At 39.7% G+C, this 16,342-nt stretch overlaps 1 long non-coding RNA gene across 1 annotated transcript in view; it reads right to left on the bottom strand.

Moving 5' to 3' along the window:
• The window catches only part of LOC104650730 (uncharacterized), a 42,917-nt gene extending 30,663 nt beyond the window's left edge, over positions 1 to 12,254 (bottom strand). Inside the window, exon 1 of the long non-coding RNA XR_744320.3 lies at positions 12,166 to 12,254. This is a non-coding gene — a long non-coding RNA (uncharacterized LOC104650730). The remainder of the gene's footprint in view (positions 1 to 12,165) is intronic.
• Positions 12,255 to 16,342: the final 4,088 nt, after the last annotated feature.

Genomic DNA, 16,342 nt, shown 5'->3' with positions numbered 1-16,342 from the left:
AAAACATTTCAGCTGAAATAACTAAGCAGTTAAATTAAGTAAACTCATTTGATCTTGGCAGTGCTGGACCAGAGTAGCCTCAAATACCATCCTCCTCCTCCTTTTCTAGTTTTCCCTGTCAGAGCCACCAGCAGATAAAGGGCAGCCCAGGTCTGCAAAGGCCCTGATAGCTGCAGAAAATATGTCCTTTAATCCAGAGAGTCTTGATATTCTTGCATCCTGGGGGCCTAGCCATCTCCTCCTTGACTTATCTTTGATGCTGATTAGACCTGGTACCCAGATTATCTCGCAAAGCCTCCGGGTCATTGTGTTGACTCTTCTTCCTCCAGGCACTTGAATCAGCCAGCAGAACTGGAATCCTTCCCAGGACTCCATGTTTATTTTTGGTTCTTTGTTTTCTTATTTGCTCTCCCTTTACCCAGACCAAAAACTTATACTAAACCCAAGGTTATCTGTTTTGGATTATAATATCCTGTCTGCCTTTTGCAAATCCCCATCCTTTCCCAGGAATGGGATTTTTTTTTTTTGCATCCCCAGCTCAATTGTTGGCGTCTTCATTAATGATAGATGTTCAAGAAGCATCCTCTCCCAACCCCTAAGGATTTAGCCAACTTCTGAATTCGAGAAGCACCTGAAAAATTCTTGAAGTAAGATGAGGTTACAGCAACTAGTGGACACTACCTGGGCCTTCTGAATGGCTTTTCCAGGGCAGCTGGTTATTTCCTCAAGAATACTTTTCACCACTTTCTGTGGGCCTTGTGCTGCAGAGTGACTCATGACTGCATACTTGAGTCTACACAAGTCCTGCCACTGTGCTAGTGTCTGAGTCTCTTTCTGCTGTCTCCAGCATTGCACCGGGCTTTCCACATTGTCCTTATCCATTCCCATCAACTCACCTGGCAGTTATCTCATGTAGTGTCTTCATTTTGTTATGTCTTGTAACAGTCACTACTGGTGTCTCTATTCACATCCCATCCCCAAGCTCACCAATAAGGTTCCCTGTGGACCTTATTGTCAGTTCCCATGTACACGCACTGTGAATCCAACTGCTTTCCAACTCAAGCATCTGCAACTCTCTGCTTCTCTCAGGGATTCCAGTAGCACTAAACAAGCCCAAGCAAGGACAGCCCAGAAGAATGAGGATTTGTTATCTCTATGCAGCAACTGTTAAGCAAAGGGGAATCAGAGTCAGTAGACTACATACTCCAAGAGCTTCTTCAGTAGGCCAATTCTAATGGGTAATGTACTGGATTTAATGATGGCCCCCCCAAAAGACATGTCCACCTGGAACCTATAAATGCAAACTTATTTACTAAAAGGGTCTTTGTAGTTTTAATTCAGTTATGGATCTTGAGATGAGATGATCTTTACAAGAGAAGAGAGGGAGAGAAGATACAGAAAAGAAAGTGATGTGAAGACAGAGATGAAGACTGAAGTGATACAGTTACAAGCTAAAGAATGCCAAGGGATACGGGCAGCCACCAGAAGCTTCTGGAGGTAGTCTTGGAATGAAGTAGTCGATTCTGCCAACAATTTGATTTAAGACTTCTGGCCCCAAGAACTGAGAGAGAATAAATCTCTGTTGTTTTCACCTGTCAAGTTTGTGGTTATTTCTTATGGCAGCCCGAGTGGACGAATCCGTATATTCTATACAGTTTCTCAGAGGGTTCCTAGAAGTTTGAGCCCCAGTTATTCACAGGGATTTTACACTTATTAACACCTTTTATTGGTGTCTTCTTCCTGTCTTATTTTTCCCACTCCCTCACTTGAATTACGTGGAATCTGCATCTTCATCTGCTTTTGGGAGAACCAAAAATAAGGCATGTGCATAGTAGGGAATGCTTCCACCAGTAAGTCAAAACCTGACCATTAATAGGATTTGCTGCCCTCTCTAAAAACCCATAGATGCTCTATCATCGGGTAACTCACTTTGCCTTTCTTCTCCTTTCTCCTCCTCCTCCTCTTCCTCTTTTCCCTCTTCTTTCATGTATGTTTAGTTTCTTTCAGTCGGTCATTTTTGTTTCATTCACTCCTGCTATCTGACTGGAGAAAGGACTCATCTATCCTTTAGAAAACCAAAAAATTGGGACAGGAAAGATTTGGCTTCTAGAAATGTTCTGAAAAATGCCACTTCCTCAGGAAACAATGAAACAAACAACCTTACCTATTTTCTATGGTACTTGCAGTTCCTTTACCCCCAAAGCACCTCAAAGCTATAATGGTTCAAAAGCACTTCATGATCTCAGCACTTTAGGCTTTTAAGCTTGAACTGCTTATTCCATCAAGGTCACACTGGGGCCTCCCCAAACCATGTGTCCTTCCCTCTGGGTCTATTTGACCTTTGGATTCCAGCCATGTCCACCACTGGCCCAACCTGCTACTGACAGGGTCATGGGTGGGACAAATGTGTTTGTTCCTCTTCATGAATCTAAAACTGTCTTTGAGCACATTCTAAAGCAGTAGAATTTGAGTTTTAGTTGCTGACCTTCATTATTTGAGCCGCTTGCTCTTCTCTGTCAGAACTCATTGCAGATATTTAAAGTGAACTGTTAGTTTCAGATAAAAGTGTAGGAAAGTTTACAGTTGGAGAGTAGTCCAAACTCTATTCATTATCACCTGCCATCTATTTTATAGTTCAGGTAAGAAATATGATTTGTCTTATTTTTTGATTTGTCTCCATTTTAATTCAAAAGTTTCAAGTAACTCATCCACTCTGATGTCACTTTGTTTTCCTACATGTAGAATCTTTGATTCTTAGATGGAGTGGAAAAAGACCTGGGTAAAAATCTAATGGGAGCTTCTACTTGGATGTTTAAAAGTTAAAGCTAGAAGGAATCTTGAAGAGAACCTAATCCAATCACCTTCTTAAAAAAAAAAAATTGGGGATCTTGCTGTGTGACCAGGCTGGTCTCAAACTCCTGGGCTCAAGTGATCCTCCTGCATCAGTCTCCAAAGTAGCTGGGATTACAGGTGTGAGCCACCATGTCCAGCCCAACCACCTTTACAGGAAAATTGAGACTCAGAGGAGGTGAAATTACTTCCCCTAGGTCAAATGGCTAAACTTAGAGTGAGTTGCAGAACTCGGAGGAGAAATACAACCCTATAGGCCACAGTGCTTTCATGACCAAGTAGGTTGGGGGCTGAAAACCAATGCTCTCTCAATATCTCCAACTGATCAGGCTGAGGTTGCTGTCTGTTGTCTATTTCAGCCTTATTACTTTCTCTTCCAACTGTACTTTAAACATCTCTTCTTGTCTTCTCATCTCTTAATAGAGTCGCTATTAAATTCAATAGGGGGGCTTACTTTCTTTTGTCTGCAAGTTTCCTCTGTAAAACATGAAGTAGTGAATATTTTTTTTTCAAATCCAGCATTAGGTAAACCTACTATTAACCAAACATTTTTCCTTAGAATTGCCCCAGAATGTTTTCACTATTTTTTGCCCAATGTGAGGACAATGACTCACACTGGATATTCTATCACCAGTGCCTCTGTTTACACTGAGGCCAGAGCAGAGGTTTTCTTCTAGCCTAAAATAGGGAGATATCATCCATTTGTTAAAATGAAATAAATGTTCTCTGTAGCTTGGGCTCCTGGGCAGTAGACAAGCCAAATAAATGTGGAATTGCTCTTTTTTTCTCCAATTCTACGGTTTCAGACAGAATACAATATCTATCCATTGTCTAACACAGCCCATTAGCCACCTGGCTGACAGAAAATAATCTTAAATGGACACTTTGAAGATGGGTCAGCCCACGGCTTTTTTCTCATAGGTTTCAATCTTAATAGAAAACTATACTTAGCACTTATAGAACCTTGTCAGTCAAAAGTCAGGGACTGAGCCGGGCGCGGTGGCTCAAGCCTGTAATCCCAGCACTTTGGGAGGCTGAGGCGGGTGGATCACGAGGTCGAGAGATCGAGACCATCTTGGTCAACATGGTGAAACCCCGTCTCTACTAAAAATACAAAAAATTAGCTGGGCGTGGTGGCACGTGCCTGTAATCCCAGCTACTCAGGAGACTGAGGCAGGAGAATTGCCTGAACCCAGGAGGCGGAGGTTGCGGTGAGCCGAGATCGCGCCATTGCACTCCAGCCTGGGTAACAAGAGCGAAACTCTGTCTCAAAAAAAAAAAAAAAAAAAAAAAAAAAGTCAGGGACTGTACTGCATCACAATCTCTTTTTGTAAGAGGAAAAGTAGCAGTTGGATATTGTTATTTGTATTATCATTATTAATGTTATTTTTGAGAACACAGTAAAATGTCAATCTAATTCTTTTAGTTTTAACTAATTTTTAAAATTAAAAGTCTATAAAAATTACCAACTGTACAACCTTTCAGCTTCACTTCTCTCATCTATAAAAAGTGTACAATAATAGTCATCTGGCAGAGTTGTGAGGGTTAAACAAGAAAGAATCCATACAATAATTACCTGATACAGAATCAGTGTTTCTTAAGGGTAAAACATTTTTTTTTTCCTCTTAGCCATATAATCTTTCTGAAGGTCAATTTTGCCCTCTTCCGACAAAGCTCAAGGATGCCCCCTAGATAACCACAACAGGCAACCCAGTGCTTTTCTCATCACAGGATGACAGTAAATTTTGTTGAAAAAATGGAAATGGAGCTTGATGTGACACCCTTCCCTATGACTGAGCTATAGAGCTCTGTCTCTATTGAAGGTCATTGGCCCATACAGAAAAATCAATCAAAGGTTCTGACCTGCAATGTAAATTAGCATTCTTTTAGAGAAAACCACAGGAATGGTTGAACTCATATCATTTCAAAAATCAAGAAAAGGTAGTCATGCTTCCAGTATGGCTGAATAAGCTCCTGAGCTCCTATAGGATTAACTCTGCCATAGATAACAGCTACATGGTCTGAACAAAATACAACAAGAAAGCTACCTGGAGGGTCTGGAAAGCAGCAAAAATAAGCAAATCCTGCAGTGGAGTCAACCTTGGGAAGCACAGGAAAAAATTGGATGAGCTTCTGATTTTTACAGTTTTTAGTCTGAGATTAGATGATAGCAGCATTTAGTCTGAGATTAGACAATAGATAAGGCTGGAAGGGGCTGCTGAAACTCCTATAGAGAATCCAGTCTTCCCAACATGAATGGTTCAGGGCAATCCGAACCCATAGTCATTAGAAAATGAGGCCAAGTGTATATACTTGGTCCAAATCTCCATCTGACCCTTGAATCACATGTACAGGGGAGACTCAAAGTATACCAGGTAGAGACAAAAGAATTACACTGAGATATGAGTTAGCACCTAAAAGACAGGCTTTCAGTACAACCAATTTAATTGTCTTCTTAAAAAGAGAAATAATTTTTGGAGGAATATAACAGAGAGCAGAGTACCCATAACATTCACAATGTCCAGCATACAATCCAAAATACTCAATATATGAAGATCCAGAAAATGTTAATTACTCTCAAAAGAAAATTAATTATATCCCCAAGACAACCCAGATATTGGAAGTAACAAACAAGAATTTTAAGGTAGTTATTATTATAACTGTGTTAAATGACTTAAAGAAAAATATGCTTGTGATAAATGAAAAGATAGAAAATTCCAACATGTAAACTATAAAAACAAATAAGAATACTATGATTAAAATGTATAATATCTGAAACAAAAGTTTGTTTGTTGACTGACTCTTTATATTTGCTTTATATTATGTTATTTAAAGAGAAGGTAGAGTGAGGAAACAGAGAAAGAAACAAGAAGCAGAGAGGGAGGGGATGCTAAAAGAAGAACTGGGGAAAAAAGTAGAAAAAGAGTTAAGACCAAGGCAGATTCCAGAAAAAAAAAAAAAGATACAGAAGAAATGGAGAGAAGGAATAAACTGAGGCTGAGGGAGCAAAACATAGGAAGAGAGACTTGAGAAGAAAAGTTCATAAAATCTTAAGGCTTATGAACTACTTTTGTTTAAGTCACTGTTCATTTGGCATGAACTGGAGAGGTTTATGGAAGACCTGAATATATGGCTTCTAATCACTTTTAAAATAGCCTTTTAAGATGTCAGTTATGGCTTAATAAATTGTTAATCAAACTTAAAACAGATGCCACTCTTAATTATTTCCTTAGCTTCAATGGTGGAACCTTAAGTCATAGTCACCTGAACAGAGGTTAGATTCTTCATCTTCACACCACACAAACCCCAGAACACCTTGGGTCACATCTATCACTTGTGACAACTGTTTGGTTGAGAAAATTCCAGCAAGATGGGTCCTCAGAAAGGACTTCCTCTCAATACTGTGAGTGGGGTTGGCAAGGGGGTGCCTATCTAAGGGTGGTTAGAGTAGCTTGAGAGCCTGAGAGGAAAGCACTATCTACTCTAAAATCAACTGAGAACTTGCATATTTTCTGTACTCCAATTCCCTTGACAAAAAACTGGCTGCCAACTAAGCCTGTCAGGGGCAATTTATAGTTTAATAGAGGATTCTGGTTAGTAGATAAACACTTAAATTTTTAATGATAATATTTCATAATGGTAGAATTTCAGAAAAAAAGATAATTTTGATTGGGAGGTAAGGGTTTCTCAGACAGCATGGCCCCTGTCTCCTGGGGCTGGAGACCAAGCTAGAAAGTGACCAAGTGACCCCAAACCATTGATAAACCACTGTCCAGCTGTGGGCTCTTAGTTCACATGCAATGAGAGCCAACTGAGCAATTTCTGACTCTTCTATACTAGTGTCACTTTTCAGATTCAGAAACACATATCAGATTGACATTGCTGTATTTTTTATTTTCCATTTGATTAAGCTTTTAATCCTCACCAAATATGACTATTTTCATACTTATATCCTTATATGGCAATAATGATCTTTCTTCCTAAATTGGATGTGTTATTTCTGTAAAATATTTTTGATCACAAGCCATTCCTTATTTGCTTTGAGAAGTGATAAGAATTAGTTTGTAATATCACTGATGAGGGAAAACGTTAATGGGAATTTTAACATCATACAACATCAACGAAAATAAAGGGAGCTTGCTAGTCTGCATTTATTTGCTAAACTGCATTTTCTCAGAGCCATGAATTCAGGAAAGGTTGCATGATAAAGAGAGAATACAATAACAGTTGGCTTTGATATAAAAGCTCTTTGTGTACAAAGCAGATGCAGATCTGTAAACAATGCAAGCTTCTTTCAATAGATGTCCTAAATGAATTTAGGCTGTGCTTTGCTTTGTTTTTCAACAGAAGCAATTTTAGCATTTTGAGGAAATTCATTACTTTAGTCAATAAGAATAGACTGAGTTATGGAGTACATGAAGTTCTGCTAAATACTCAAGATATTGAGCTTTTGTGGAAAAAAAGGAATATTAAGAATTTAAGAATATTAAGTGCCATCTTAATATTATTGGATCAATCAGTCAAAAAAATTTAATGACAACTCACTATATTTTAAGCTGTATGGATATATATATATATATATATATATATATATATATATGACCTCGATTGTCAGACAAGCTATCCCAAAGCTCTACTTTGTTGTCAAAATAGATACAGGAGCAAGTTTTGAACGTGGAGTTGACTCCACTCTTTCTTCTAGCACCTATCTGAGCAATTTCCCACCCACTTTTTAAAGACAGATTTATTGAGATATAATTTACACACCATTGGGTATTTACAATTGTGTAACTACCAATATTACCTAATTTTAGAACGTTTTTATTATACCAGAAGGAAGTCCCATACCCACTAGCAGTTGCTCTCATTCTTCCTTTCTTTCAACCTTTGGCAAACATTAATCTACTTTCTGTTTCTATAGATTTGTCTATTCCAGCCTTTTCACATAAATGGAATTATATAAGATGTAGCTTTCTGTGTTTGGCTTCTTTCCTTTAGCATAACATGTTCAAGTTTCACACATGTTGTAGCAGGTATCAGTACTTCATTCCTTTTTATGACTGAATAATATTACATTGTATAAATACACATTTTGTTTATCCATTAATCAGTTGATGGACATTTGAGTTGTTCATGCCTTTTGGCTACTATGAATAATGGTGCTATGAACATCTGAGTACAAGTTTTTGCATGAATATGTGTTTTCACATCTCTTGGATAGGCACACATGAGTGGAAGGTCTGGGTCATATCGTAACTTCATATTGAACATTTTGAGGACTTTCCAAACTGTTTTTCCAAAGTAACAACATTTTAGTTCCCATCAGCTCTAAATGAAGGTTCCAGTATCTCCACGACCTCACCGACCTTTATTATTATCTGTCTTTTTGGTTAGTGCCATCTTAGTGAATGTGACATATTATCTCATTGTGGTCCCTCTCCACTTTTAAGTGTCATTACTATAAATATTCCTGGGTCATCAGTTCCAAAAAGGCTTTTACCTACACTCTGTCCCTGAGTGCACCTCTTCCCTTGTATCTGATAGCAAATCTGATGAAGAAATTACTCATTTGTTCATTCATATAATATTTACTGAACATTGGCTGTGCAAGTCACTGGTGATAAAACAAGAGAAATACAGTCCCAGTCCTCACAGTCAACAGAGCAGATGGGTATTTATACAAGGGATACATTATGATATGGAGAGTATCCAGAGGAAAAATCCAGAGTCCCTATTGTGTACCAATAGAGGATGGCAGGAATGAGGATAGAGTGATGAAGTGTGTTGGAAGATCATAAAAGGCCTTATGAGTCAGGTTAAGAAGTTTGGACTTTAAGAGCATGTGTAAAAATAGAAGTTTATCCTGACAGAGAAATCACTTGATCAAATTTGATGGAAGCAGAAATCTAGAGGATAGAGAACCACATACTGGCAAGTACGAATAGCCCTATGGTAACTTAGTTCCTACAGCAGAAGGAATTCTTCCAAGTCTCTGGGTGGACCCCTGCGAAACTGATCTTGTGTTCTTGGCCTTGCGACTGAAACTCCTAATTTTCACACAAATTCTATTAATAACCTTTTCCCCTTTACTCAAGGCAATGGTTCTTAAAATGTGGGCCCTGGATCAGCATCATCAATATCATCTGGGAACTTGTTGGAAATACAAATTCTTGGGCTTTACTCCAGATCGACTACATCAGAAATTCTGCTAGTGGGCCTAGCAATCCATACTTCAACAAATCTTCCAAGGGAATTCTTATATACCTTCAAGTTTGAGAATCATTAAAATAACTTCAGCAGGTTTTCATTTTTTGCAACTATTTTACTATTATAGGACAGAGTAGTTCCATTCAGGGAGATTCTACAATATTTAGTTGTCTAATGGCTTAGATAGGGGTCTGCAAACTATTGCCCATAGGCCAAATCCTATCAGGCCCTTATTTTTGCAAATAAAGTTTTATTGGAACACAATCATATCCATTTGTTTAAATATTGTCTCTGGCTGCTTTTGCATTGCAGTAACAGTTTAGTACTGATTACAGAGACTGTATAACCCACAAAATGGAAAACATTGAACATTTACTGAAAAAGTTTGCTAACCCTGGCCTAGACTAGTTGCATGATACAGGAACATTTTAATGAGTGAAATGTCAGAGTCCAAGTAATAAAATAAAATACAAACACATGTGATAATAAAATATAGTATCTCCAAATATGACACTAGAAGACACATTGCTTGGTGAGCAGAAGCATTTTGACTATATTAAACTTCACAAAGATCTCAATAAAGTCAAGACCAGGGAATCTCAAACTTAAGGGGAACTTCTAAAATGCTCATTAAAACTCCCTCTCCACCATGATTTAGAGGTGTGAATTTGAGGTAGATCTTAGAATTGTGCATGTTTACCCAGTGCCCTAGAAGAATCTGACACAGGTGGCTCCTGACTACTCCTAGATGAGCACTGGACTGGAGGCTGGTCAAAGGACTTTAAACACAGAGTACCATGAGGCTGCACAATCTTGCCCACAAAGCATGCATTGCTTTTTGAAGCTCACTCATCTTTTCCCATCCACGTAGGACCCAGGAAAAAGAAGAAATACTTCTTTGATTTCTGTTTTATTTTATTTCTTGCTTTTTTCTGACCTTTAAGACCCACCTCCCAGCATCATATTTCAGATGTCTGGATACTGCCAAGCCTAGGGCACAGGAGAGGCTAAGCTTTCTCTTACATGCCTGAGGCTCCTCCTTGAGTTCTGGGTCCCTATCTAAGGACTCACCCTTCTGGGAATGACCTTGGATTTCAGAAAAGATCATCCTTCTTGCCCATGAAGATTTCTCACTTTGCTGCTATCCAATGATGAGCCTTAACAGAATACAATATAATTACTGAAGCATTCACTCAAAGGAAACTGACATACAGCATAAGGGTCATCTGCTTATGAGGTCATGGCATCTGGACAGTATTATCAGAGAGTTGATGGGATGTGACACACAGCCAACTCAGTTCTACTACAGGACAGCTAGATGACTTAGCATGGCCTCCTTTGTGACTGATATGTCCACACTCTTCAGCTCTAGCATTGTAATTCTCTTTTTTCTTGTCCTAGACTGTAAGTTTCTTGAGGTCAACTGTGTCTCCTTTATCCTTGTATTCCCAATACAGTGTTTATCTTATAGCAGTCTTTCAACAAATATTTAATAAATGAGCAAGTAACTGCATGGATGGTTTACTGAGTCATGTTATTCTGTTAAGCCCAGGGGTGAATATGGCAGTGCTTTCTTTCTCCTGTTTAAAAATCTCATTGCATTAACTAAAGCATTCCATCAGTATAAATAAATTTGTCAAGGTGATTGTTACAGCAGGATTTTCATATAATTTTTTTTCTAGTAAGCAAGTCTTGGGAGACCTATAAACAGTGTAGACTTTTAAATCCAATTTCAAGCCCAGCCTATTGAAGGTATCTACTTCATGTCCTAAATCTGGATGGCCCCAAAGTGTTGTTCTAATATCTTCAGTCAAAGATAAATAAAGGCCAAAATATTTCAGCCGACAACTTACCTACATTCTAGTTGGCCTCACCAACTCAGAATTTGGTTCATTTATCAAGTTTTCTCATTTGAAGTTTGCTGCATAATTTCCCTTTTCTGAATGAATCTTACTTGGTGAAACACTTCACTGTCAATCTTAGTTTGAGTTTAGTGACTTTGGAATCATTGGCAGATAGACCAGCCATGGCTTCTAATAAGAATAAATTCTAATAGGAAAAAAAAGATTCCTGAACAGGGAGGAGAGAGAGGGAAGGAGGCAGAAAGAGATCATTTGTTTCCAAGTTGCAAGCACAATAGGTGAGTGAAAAGATGTCTATGCATGAAAACACTCCTTCCACATGACTTAACATAGCAGATCATGCAGTTTAGTGTAAAGGTAACCTCAGCAGTATGTGGAAAATCAGGAGTCTCACCCTACCATCACCACTCCCTTGTTATGTGTATAATCTTAGGTACATTGCATCAGCTCTCAGGGGTACCAGTTTTCCCATATGACGGCCTGAAGGAGTTCAAAGTTCTTTTCAGGGGTGTACTATATACTCCAATTATGGCTGCTGCCCTGCCTGTGGCCCATTCAAAGATAAGCCCATTCATGGCCAGGAGTAGGACCCTGATCCAAGGCAGCCAATACGTGATCTGACACAGCCTGGCTTTAAGAGTCAAATTCAGCTGATTATATTTCTCCTTCTATTAACAATAAACACAGGAAATACCAAAAGAAGGGATCTATTTGCAAAGGGAGCTAAAACTGAGAAGTCATTAGGTAGAGAGAAGTCACATATGACAATATGGGCCCTATGCAAGTCAATGTGATGAGCAGGAAGTATGAGCAAGCAGAAACTGGAAGGTAGGGATTAGTAGATGATGAGAAAGTCTGCAGAGGGAGGGAGTGGAACTGAGATGGGAGTTTGTTGAATCCCAAAAATCTTGCTCTTAAGGGTTATATACTCACTAGCTTTGAACCTTCTGTCCATTTTGCATTTCCCAAGGCCTAGCTATACAGAAGTTCCTAGACACAAGTATCCTTATCCCATTGGGGTACTCTTGTAACCTTATTTAATTGTTGCTTCTCGAAACCTAAAAGAGCCTAACTGTAACAGGAGCCTGGAGTCTATGATCCTATGAAGTCCGACAAGACTATATAGCACAAACTGTGTGCTAGGCACAAACAGAATAAGATATATTAATTTAAATCAAGAGTTTTCAAACATCAAAGCCAATAGCTAGTTAAAATCCAAACCCAAACAGATGCTGAGCCTTCATACCTTTGCTCATGTGGACATGGCCACCATCCCAGCAGTACTCTGGGCTTCTGGAATCAGGTAGGGTGTTGTTGCTTCTCAGGCCAAAGGGACAGAACATGCAGGTCTGAATCAGCTACCAGAGGGAGTATAAACAAATCCACAAATAGGCTAGGGGGACCCGCCTCCCTTCCTCACATTTCTCTTGGGTGATAGAATTTCCACCAAGTATGTTCTTTCATCTGTAGTTTATTCCAGGCAAACTGCACTTAGCTGAAAGCAAGCATAGGTCCCAAACAGGGGGACACTTGTTCAGACCTGAAAACATCCAAGGTCAACTATATCGTGTTTTTGCAATTTCTACCATGTATTATTCAGGTAGGGGAGGTTTCTCTTTACACAACACAGGAAGTACAAAATTAAAGAACACTAAGTGTTCTAATTATTATTTACCAGTTGTTTAGAACAGAGAACATCTTAACCCACAGAAATAATGATATAAGAAATCTTTGGATTGGCAAGCCAGTCCTTCAATTCTACTTAACCCTGGATCACAGAGTCAACACTTGTAAGAACTGAAAAACCATTTAAAATATTGCATCTCATGACCTAATGTACTTCAGCCCAAGAATAAAGCACTATCTCCTCTAAGCAGCATTTCTTTATAATTCTGGCCCTGGATGAAGCCGAGTGCTTTCTCCTCTGTGCCCCCACCATACCCTTTGGTCCTATGTGTCTTTCTTTTGTAGCATCTATGATACTTTATGAATCTCATGTTCACATATGTCTCTCCCTACTCTTTCCCAAATCCAAGACCTCTTAATAATCTAGATGATGTCTGTTCCTTATCACTCTGGTGCCAAGCACAGAGCTTACACTTGAAATGCATTAGATCAAAGAGGATGGTGGTGGGATCTCATCACACCCACTTCTCATCCTACTTTAATGCCCCTTCCCACCATCACTCCATGGATCTTCCTTCCTTTTGTAAGAAAAGCTTAGGTATTTAAGACAGGAGTAAGAAGACATCAAAGATTTCTCCTTTGTAAGACAAAGAGGATCTTTTCTAGCTTGTGAGAATGGCCAGGGTTGGGAGAGAGAAGAGGGGAAGGGAAGAAGACTCAACAGCTTTCTGGCTGATTCCTGCATTGGATCTTTTCAGGGGTGGGAAAGTAGGCAGTGGTCTTGGCTCCCACAGACACACAGCTCTGAATCCCCACCTTGGCTTCATCAGAAAGGCAACCCAACATTCTGAAAAACACAGAAAGAGCCTTTTCCACGTTCAGACACAGCTGACTGCACTCATTGAAGAGAAACATAATTTGGAAAATACAGAAATCTTGTGTGTTTGGCCTTGGATTTCATGAAATAACTATTGGAGTCTTCTTGGGTGCTAGGCTTACATCTGCTGCTCAGTAGTTCTGAGGCCACACAATATCTCATTGGGGAAATGGGTGGTTTGGACTACTGATTTCAATGCGGGATCTTTGCAGTAGACTTTTCTTCCCATTTCTTTTGACTAATTTGCTACCTCATGGAATTTTAGAGCAGGAAGAGATCTTTAAAAACATAAAGCGAAAATTTTCATTTTATAGTTGAAAAACATAGGAGGTCCCAGCAGGTAAAAATATGTGCTCAAGGTCACCCAGCTAATCAGGAGTGTGTCAAGAGCAGACTCCTAGTAGTCAGACCCTTGACTCGGCACACTTCCATTTCCTCTCACTGTGTCCTGAGCTGACACCTGCACAGGAGGCCAAGGGTGCACCACAAGTAATAAGGAAGTAATTTTGAGTTTTAAAATTAGCTGTGGATAAGTTACACATGGATAATCAAGAGCTGATGGCAGCCTGGGCTCTAACTGAGCTTTAAGTCAATATTATAAGCTTGAATATTTATGGGTGTTTTGGTTTGTTTCCAAAAATGAACGGAAGTGTCATCCTTCCTCCTGTCACATAAATGGAAAACACCAGAAAGTCAGGATTTACAAAGCCTTTCCAGCATTTGTGCATTTTGATGTTGATGTGGGTGGACTGAAATCTGAAGGAAGACAGAAGGAAGAAGGCATCGCTAGTTTATCGGTTTTGAGAAGTGAGGGGTGATTAGAGAATTTGGAGTTCTCAGAGTAGAAGGCGCTGTTTGGCCGAAGGATTAGCTATGAAATTTGAAAAGCATTCTCGGGCATTTTTAAAGAATGCCTCTGAGTTTTTTGAAAAAAAAGTGACAACTTGAAGTCCCCTTTTATGCTTGGCAGTTGTCTGCTGGCTCTGGCTATGACATTCCATGGCTTTCGGAAATCTAGCCTCCTTTTTTCTCCCACTTCTGTTAGGGTTAGCGGACACCTTTTAAATTTATTACATTTTAACTAAATTGTACTTTTCCTTTGATAACTTTACAATGTTCTGGAGATCATTAGAAAAGATAAGAATAACGGACTTTAGAGTGGAACTCTGGGGTCATAACCTTTCTCTATAATGCATTAGCTTTGTAACCTTGGGTAGGTCACACCTTGGTAAACCTTATCTCTAAAATGGAAGAGTCCTATGTGGTCCACATACTTTTTTGGATGATTAAACAAAGGATGAGTATAAAGTGCTTTGTAAACTGTAAAGTGCTGTACCCTAGTGCTTGGTCTCCATAATCCCTATTAACTGCTAGTGGATCCTGGGCTGTTATACAACCTGGTATGGGAATTTTGTGGCCCACTTTTTCACAGACAGCAGACCTAAGGAAATGTGTCACAGGTAAGGCTGGTCTTGAGCAATCACTTCCTTGAGTCTTTGTTAAAAGTGACATTTATGAGCACTTATGATGTGCCAAGCGTTCTACAAACACTATACATGGCTCATATCACTGAATTCTCACATTAATGCTATGTGGTCAGAATTACTATTATTCCAATTTCCTTATGTGGAAAGTGAGACACAGAGTAGTTAAGAAACTTACCCTAGGGGCCGGGAGCGGTGGCTCAAGCCTGTAATCCCAGCACTTTGGGAGGCCGAGGCGGGTGGATCACGAGGTCGAGAGATCGAGACCATCCTGGTCAACATGGTGAAACCCCGTCTCTACTAAAAATACAAAAAACTAGCTGGGCGTGGTGGCGCGTGCCTGTAATCCCAGCTACTTAGGAGGCTGAGGCAGGAGAATTGCCTGAGCCCAGGAGGTGGAGGTTGCGGTGAGCCGATATCGCGCCATTGCACTCCAGCCTGGGTAACAAGAGCGAAACTCCGTCTCAAAAAAAAAAAAAAAAAAAAAAAAAGAAAAAAGAAACTTACCCTAGGTTACATGGCTAATAAGCATCAGATCCAGGAAATGGAACCAGGTGTGCCTTACTGCAGAGTCCTGGCTGTCAGCTACTGTGGCAGACAGTATTTTGCAAAGACGGCTGCAACAAAAGCTCCCATCCCACAGGAGATGGAGTCTAATTCTTCTCTGCTGGAATGTGGGTTGTCTTTAGTGATTCACTTGTAACCAATAGAATGTGGCAAAAATTACACCCTGTGGCTTCTGAGCTAGTTCAGAAAGTGTCATGCAACTTCTGCCTGGGTCTCTTGGTACACTTGCTCTCGAGACTCTCTCTTTAGTGATGCTCCTTTCCAAAACCCAGCCTCTGTGCTATGAAAAGCCCAGGCCGGGACTCCATGTTTGGGTCCCCTTCCACAAACACTTTCATGGAAGCTGCTTTCCTCTCCTGGATTCAATCTTTCTGGATTCTCTCACTCAGTGTAAGAGTTAGCTGTTTCTTTCTCTCTCCTTCTCCTGTTCTGTTTCTCTCTAAATAAATCACTTTCTGCAAACAAAAAAAAAAAAAAAGAAAAGAAATAAAGAAAGAAAAAAGAAAAGCCCAGGCCACATGGAGAGGTTGTGTGTGGGCTGCCTGTTGACAGTCTCAGCTTAGGTAAACCTTCACATCATCCTAGCCCAGGTGCCAGCCACATAGTGAAGAAGCTTCCAGAAGATCCCAGTCTCCTTCTGCTCATGTTCTCAACTGAGACACCAGGCATCATGGAGCTGAAATAAGCCACCCCTAATATACCCCATCCGAATTCTTGATCCATGATCTCCGTGAACATATAAAATGAGTGTTGTTTTACATCACTACATTTGGCGAGGTTTGCTATGCAGCAATAGATAACTGGAACAATTACTTTGCTATTCTCTCTCAGTTCCCTCAGAGGATCTCCCTTCATGACTGATCAAAATT

Source organism: Saimiri boliviensis, chromosome X (genome assembly GCF_048565385.1).
Source record: "Saimiri boliviensis isolate mSaiBol1 chromosome X, mSaiBol1.pri, whole genome shotgun sequence".
Classification (NCBI taxonomy): Eukaryota; Metazoa; Chordata; class Mammalia; order Primates; family Cebidae; genus Saimiri; species Saimiri boliviensis.
This window is presented reverse-complemented; position numbering and strand designations above follow the sequence as displayed.